A 7,810-nucleotide genomic window follows, 5' to 3' on the forward strand; every position below is an offset into this window, starting at 1 on the left:
GGGTACCTCATCCAGTACATCAACTGCCCCAACAATAACTACATGGGTGAAACCAGACAGTTACTATGGTCTTGAATGAACTCACACAGAAAAATGATAAAAGACAAAAACACCCTACCACCCGTGCACAGACACTTTTCACAGAGTGATCATTCCATATCTGATCTTTCAATACTTGTCTTCAAGGGAAACCTGCACAACACCTTCAAAAGTTGAGCCTGGGAACATCAGTTAATAACTCTGCTAGACACCAAAAGCCGTGGACTTAACAAAAATGCTGGTTTTATGGCTCATGACAACAATTTGTAACATGCTCCACAGCCTGCTACCCTTGATTGCCCATGTTTAGCCCTTTAAGTATAACAATCTACCCCCAATTGCCCACTTCATTTCAAGTGACCACCTCCACGTGTTACCCCTTCTGCTTAACAATTGGTCCCAACTTGTATGCAGTTCAAACACTTCGCTTCCTTCCCCAGACCTGAAGACGAGCTCTGTGTAGTTTGAAAGCTTGTATCTACCACCAGCAGAAGTTAATGCAATAAAATATATTCCTCACCTACCTTGTCTCTCTCACTAAGGTCCATTCATCTCCCTAGCGTCTGTAGTGAGTTCAAATCCCAAAGGAGGAAGATATGTCTTTGATCTTAGTATTTTACTGAGCCAGTAAGGTGGATCTCTTCAAAGCGATTTAGGGGATTAAAATGCAGAAATGCCATTAAAATATGGTTTTAAAAATTAGACCTACACAAAATCAATGTAGCCCATATGAAATGGATTAGAGATTAGGTAACTGAGAGCTAGAAAGTAACTGTTTAATAGGAATCACCATCCAGGGAGGGGAGGGTTTGAGAAGGGTCCCTAAAAAGCTATTCAACACCTTTATCAATGATTTGGAAGCAAATATAAAATCACTGCTAGTAACGTTTGCAGATGACATCAAAACTGATGGAGTGGTAAATAATGATAATGAATCAGTCTGTTCTACAGAGCAATGTGGATCATTTGATTAACTGGGCTTATTCACAATCCATGGATTTTAATACAGCCAAATGCAAAGTCATACAACTAAGAACAAAGAATGTAGTTCAGTCACGTACACATTGATTGTGTGTGTGTGTGTGTATATACACACACACACACACAGGAGGGGGCGCTATATCCTGCAACACAGTGACTCCGGTAAGGACATGGTGCAGAAGCACTAAACATGAACTCCCAAGGCGACACTGTAGCTAAGAGGGCAAACGCAATCTTTGCATGTATTCACATGGGAATATCGAGGAGGAGGAGGGAGGTAGTGTTACCTTGGTACACAGCGTTGGTGAGACAGTTACTGAAGTGTATACACTTCGGGTGTCCACAGTTCAAAAAAGATGTTAAAAATCAGAAAGGGCTCAGAGAAACCCGAAAGAATGATCTGAGGTCTGGGAAACCTGCCTTACGGTGCAGGATGCAAGAAATTTTATCCATTCAACTTACGTAACAGAAGTTTAAGAAATGACTTGACCACAGTCTATTAGTACCTACCTGGAGAGAGATTTCTGAGAACAGATGGCTCTCAAATCTAGGTAAGGCAAAAGGAGAGCCAATGACTGGAAGCTTATGCAGAACACATTCAAATTGGAAACAAGGTGCAAATTTTTAACAATAAGAGCAATTAACCTTTAGACCAAGTGACCTGGGACACAGAGAATTCTGCATCACGTGACATCTTTTAAAATTGAGATGAAATATTCCTTTCTAAAAGATCTGATCTTAATATATTAAAAGCTATGGGCTCACTGCAGGAATCCCTTGATGAAATTGTCTGGCCTGCGTCATGCAGGAGGTCAGTCTAGATGGTATAAATGGGCCTTAAAAATCTATGAATCTATTTGTAACCCTTCTGCCCATCAGAGTTGGCAGCAACAAGGGCCAGGTTCAGTATCTAGGGGTTCCGTTCCAATAACACAATGCAAAACCAGCTCAAGCCCCCACGCAGTGACCTGGAACAAATATAAACAATACTTCCCCTCTTGCAAGCACAGAGTCTGAGTGTAGCAAAAGCCTTTTAATAACAGAGAGAAACAATGTGGCATTATGTTGGGGAAATACCACCAACAGGATTCATAACGCAACCCATGAGCAAAAACCTACCCCAAGCAAATTGGGCCATGTTCTTTTTCCTTTGGTTCTTGAGTCCAGCAACCCAAAAGTTACCCAAAGTCCCAAAAGTCCAACAACCCAAAAGTCTCTATCCCTGGTCAGTACAGCCCCAGAGTTCAAAAGTTTATCTGTAGAGTTTTACCTCCCAGCCTGGGTGGAAATGTGGGGGCAGGGGGGTTAAGGGGCACATTACACGGTCAGAATCTGACTGCCCACCACTCCATTCCACCAGCCACTCTGCAAATTGGTTCACTCCACCAGCTATCCCATGAGCTACTCCACAATAGATCTTCAGGCCCCCCCACTACTTAACACAGCACTCAGTGATTTCAGCTTGTAGCAGGGGAGCCTCAGTACTGGTGCACCATTGACCCAAAGTGAATTCAGCTCAGCAGCTCATAACTAGACTCTTAATAGAATCAAAACTAGCTCTTCTATTCCACAGTGGATAAAAAGGGGGTAGAAGGGCACCCATAGCCCACCCCCAATGTTAATACTTACCCCCCAACTTCCCTCAATCCACTAGGCCTTGGAATCCATGACCCTTGCCTAGCAAGTGCTGCTTCGTTGACAGCGAGTCCCTCCATCATAACAAAAGGCCAAGTACAGTTCCACTGTCCTTGATTTACATAATCAGGATAATAACAGTTTATTCTTCCTGCCCCAATAACAGAGAAACTGGGGCTCCTACAGCAGCCAAAGTGACCATCTAGGTGGGGTGGATGTGCCTATGCAAATGAGATCAGCCCCTGAAGTTCTTTTCCACAACCTACCACGACTCGCCACCGGATGTCAGGGTAGAGCTCGTCCTGACTCTGCTTACATCTTGATAAAAATAAGTCAGCTGAATTCCTTCCATAGGGTGCGAAATCGCGGCTTGCACGTCTTGGTTTGCTGCATTGAGTTCCTAAGCTGGCCAGATGTCTGGTTTTGGGGACTGAGCAACTCTAAATGGCACCCAACCCAAAAGCCCAGTTACCATGGAGCAGGGGGAGGTGCCGGGTCATTAACATGCACCAGCTCCTGCTCAGCCAGGGCCACCTCCTACATCCAGGCAGGCTCCTTGAGATGATCCAGTGAGCAACGGGGAGAGGGGGAGAGAGGAGGGAGTGACAGGGGTGAGGCCTTGGGGGAAGAGGTGGGGCATGGCCTCAGGGGTCCAGTTACCTGCAATTAGAAGGGTGCAATGCTAGCCCTGCTAAATCCCTAGTGGGGTAGAAGCCTGTTTGTGTGGGCTGGTTTCCTTACTAAACGCTGTGTGATTAAGGACAGAGATTCCCAGAATCATGACATGGGCCACTCTGCTCCAATGTAACAACCTGGTGATGTGCCAGGGGCAGTTGTTTGTGGGAAGAAACGGGATTCAGGAGGTAGGTAGGAGGACTAAGGGCTGTGCCCCTAGGAGGGATGAGGGATTTCTAGGAACCCCACATGCCCACTGAAAAGCCCTCGCCCACCTAGTGCAAATAGTCCCTTGTTGGAGCGCCAGCTACTGGACCTGCTGTGTCCTTGGTGAGTCCCCAAGGCAGGAATTGCTGGGTGGACTCTGGCCTGTGTGTTCTGGGGCCCAGACCATGTGATCTGGCCCTAACACCGTGGGTCGATGAGCAAGAGCCAGGGGTCATTGTCCAGGAATGCAGAATGCCTGCGACTTCCACAGTTTGCCTGCAGCCCAGGGCACGGCTAATTCCTGCTCCGCCCTGCGTGGCCCCAGCGTCCTGGGCTCATTAGGGATGTTTTCGGCCCGTGCTGCGGATGTTCTGTGGGGAGGAGTGGGTTCGGCGAAGACATTAATGCAGTAACGAGGGAGGCGGCCTCTGACTTGCACTGAAAGCTTTTTAATCTGCGGGAGAAACGGCCACTCGATGCACTTCCCCAGCATTGGTAACGAGCTAAATGAGCCTCGGCCTGCTCTCCACAGCCGCTTCCAAGAAGAGCCCCGGACAGGGGACAGCACCGGCTTTGTCAACACAGCCTGTTTTTCTGACAGCCGGTGGAAGGGGAGGGGAGGCCCATGGTGATCCCCCGCAGCAACACTTCCCCATGGTCTCTGCTCCCAGCTGTGTCCCCAGGGCTCCTCGCAGGGCCCTGCTGTGCCGGCACTGCCCTCTGACCCGCTGCCTTCTGCTGCCGCTCGCTCAGCAGCTCCCGGGAGCAGAGCACCAGGTGGGAGCCACCCCCGCTCCAGGCACAGCTGGGAGGTCCCCTGACTCATGCCAGCACCGCAACAGGGCAGCTGAGTGCCAGGGCCAGTTGGCACCATGACATACTCCCCCTGCCCCCAGTACCTTCACGGCCCCATCGCCACCAGCCTCCCTTGGGAGTTCTTCTCTTGGACACCGGCTCCAGGCTGCACTGACTCTCTCATGCCCTCACTCCTGGGGCTGGGGATCTTAACATTGTTCAGCATCGCCCTCTTAGCCCGCTCTCCTGCCGTTCATCACCTCTCCCTTCTCGGCATCCCCCGGCCCATCTCCTGCAGTGCCCCTCACCCAACGCTGCAGAAATACTACAGGAATCAGCAGTGTGTCGTCACTGTACACCGACCCAGCACCGCACATCACACCTTCCTCGATTCAGAGAATTTCAGACCAGCGCGGCCCGTTAGATCATGTAGTCTGACTCGCTGTTTAGCAGAGGCCTGAGAATTTCACCCAGTTACCCAGGTATTGAACCTAATAACTTGTGTTCAATTAAAGTGTCTTCCAGAAGGCATCCCTTCTTGATCTGAAGACTTCAAGAGATGGAGAATCCACTGCTTCCCTTGGTAGTTTGATTTCTTTCAAGGGTTAATCACCCTCACTGTTAAAAATCTTTGCCTTATTTTTAACTTGAATTTGTCTGGCCTTCTCTTCCAGCCATAGGTTCTTCTTATGCCTTTCTCTGCTAGATTAAAGAGCCCTTTAGTACCCACTGTTTTCTCCCTGGGAAGGTATTTATACACAGTAACCTGTCATCTCTCAATCGTCTATATCAGGAGTGGCCAACCTGAGCCTGAGAAGGAGCCAGAATTTACCAATGTATGTTGCCAAAGAGCCACAGTAATACGTCAGCAGCCCCCCATCAACTCCCCCGCCCCCCCACTCACCTGATCAGCCCTCCCCCTCCCTCTCTGCCCAATCGCACCTTCCGATCAGCTGTTCCCTGGTGTGCAGGAGGCTCTGGGGGGAAAGGAGGAAGGGGAGGAGCGAGGGCATAGCAGGCTCAGGGGAGGGGGCAGGAAGGGGTGGAGTGGGAGCAGAGCCAGGGGTTGAGCAGTGAGGACCCCCTGGCACATTGGAAAGTTGGCACCTGTAGCTCCAGCCCTGGAGTCAGGGCCTATACAAGGAGCTGCATATTCACTTCTGAAAAGCCACGTGTGGCTCTGGAGCCCTTGGTTGGCCACCCTTGGTCTATTTGTAACCCTTCTGCCTGTCAGAGTTAGCAGCAACAAGGGCTGGGTTCAGAATCTAGGGGTTCCATTCCAATAACACAATGCAAAACCAGCTCGAGCCCCCACCCAGTCACCTGGGACAAATATATACCACCTCCGCGGGCACCTCTAAGAGGCAGTACTTCCCCTCTTGCAAGAACACTCTGAGTGTAGCAAAAGTCTTTTAATAACAGAGAGAAACAATGTGGCATTATGTTGGGGAAACACCACCAACTGGATTCATAACACAACCCATGAGCAAAACCCACCCCAAGCAAATTGGGCCATGTTCTTTCCCTTTGGTTCTTGAGTCCAGCAACCCAAAAGTCACCCAAAGTCCCAAAAGTCCAACAACCCAAAAGTCTCTGTCCCTGCTTAGTGCAGCATTTGAAAGTTTATCTGCAGAGCTTTACCTCCCAACCTGGGTGGAAATGGGCCATCCCACAAACTGCTCCATTCCACCAGCCACTCCGCTCCACTCACCATCCCACAAGCCACTCCAGCCATCCCATAAACTGCTCCGCACTATATCTTCAGGCCCCCCCACTACTTAACACAACACTCAGTGATTTCAGCTTGTAGTAGGGGAGCCTCAGTGCTGGTGCACTATTGGCCCAAAGTGAATTCAGTTTAGCAGCCTGTAACTAGACTCCTAATAGAACCAATATTAGCTCTGATATGCCACAGTAACAGCAGAATTGGCATGTAGGGACAAAAACTCCATCTATCTATCTGTCCATTCACTGAATTTTGGAACCCATGTCCCTTGCCTAGCAAGTGCTACTTAGTTGATGGTGAGTCTCTCCATCATAACAAAAGGCCAAGCACAGTTCCACTGTCCTTGATTCACATAATCAGGATAATAACAATTTATTCTTCCTGCCCCAATAACAGAGAAACTGGGGATCCCACAGCAGCCAAAGTGATGATGGGCTCATGCTAGGCAGGGTGCGTGTGCCTTCAGCCCCTGAAGTTCTTTTCCATAATTTGCCACTACTCACCACCAGATATCAGGGTGGAGCTCATCCTGACTGCTTATCTCTGTAATATTATTAAGATAATGTTGAAGTAAAAAGGAAACGGTACAGAGTTTAGGCATAGAAGATTCTGGTTATCAGGGAATAAGGTACAGATTATCAAGGGGTGCGAAGTTCAGTTTAGGAGCGGGTGGCATAAGGAATACATAATCTGCAATCTCTCTGGGGGTAAAAGTTTAACGGGTCAAAGTACAGATATTGAGATATGGGGGTATGTTGTCCATATAATGGCTATGTTCAGGTGTGGAGTATAATGAGCGGGTACGATGATGAGGATGGATCTACCCTCATTTGGTGGGATTTAATGTTCAGTGAGTTTATGGTTCCAGTTCATATGGTCCAATGAAAAAAAAAAAAGTCTCTCAGTCCCTTTCCCATGGTTGATGCATGATGTCGTACCAGCTCATGCCTCCTGGTACTGTCAGTGGCCGGTGATGTGTTCGATGTAGATGTCCCTGGACCATCGGATGGTGTCCGAGACTATGAGGTGCCGCATGAGCCGTGTGTACCGTCGACCAGTCCTGCAGGTCCGCAGCACACGCTTGTTGCAGGGCTCCCAAGCACCCAGGGCTCCGACAATCAGGGATTCCATCTGCACCTCGTAGCCCTTTGCTCTCAGGGTGTCAGCCAGGGGGGCGTATTTTTCCAGCTTACGAGCTCGGGATTCGCGGAAGGCCGGGGTCCTGTTCTCAAAGGAGACCGTGATGTCGATGAGGACAGAGAAACTGGGGATCCCACAGCAGCCAAAGTGATGATGGGCTCATGCTAGGCAAGATGCATGTGCCTATGCAAATGAGATCAGCCCCGAAGTTCTTTTCCACAACCTGCCACTACTCACCACCAGATATCAGGGTGGAGCTCATCCTGACTGCTTATCTCTGTAATAAACTAAACAGACAGAGCACGTTAATAGAGATGGTTGGAAAGTTTAGTTGGAAAATGCCGATTTATCAAGCCTGAAATATTTCAGCTGAAATATCTTGTCTGGTGAACTTTAAGAAAACCCAAGGCAGATGCTTGTGCTGTTGAGTAAATTTCATTTTCTAAGCACCATGTGGTGATGTTTCCAAAATTAAACCGAGGGGAGGGGGTCTGGTTTTGGTGAGAAAATTTTCCAGTTTCGGTTCAATCAAAACCGTTTCCCCCCCCACAATTTTTCAGTTTAGCTCCTGAAAAAAATCAGTTCTTTGCTGGACATTTTAAGTCTCTTACT

The sequence above is a fragment of the Dermochelys coriacea genome, chromosome 12, assembly GCF_009764565.3.
Source record: "Dermochelys coriacea isolate rDerCor1 chromosome 12, rDerCor1.pri.v4, whole genome shotgun sequence".
Classification (NCBI taxonomy): domain Eukaryota; kingdom Metazoa; phylum Chordata; order Testudines; family Dermochelyidae; genus Dermochelys; species Dermochelys coriacea.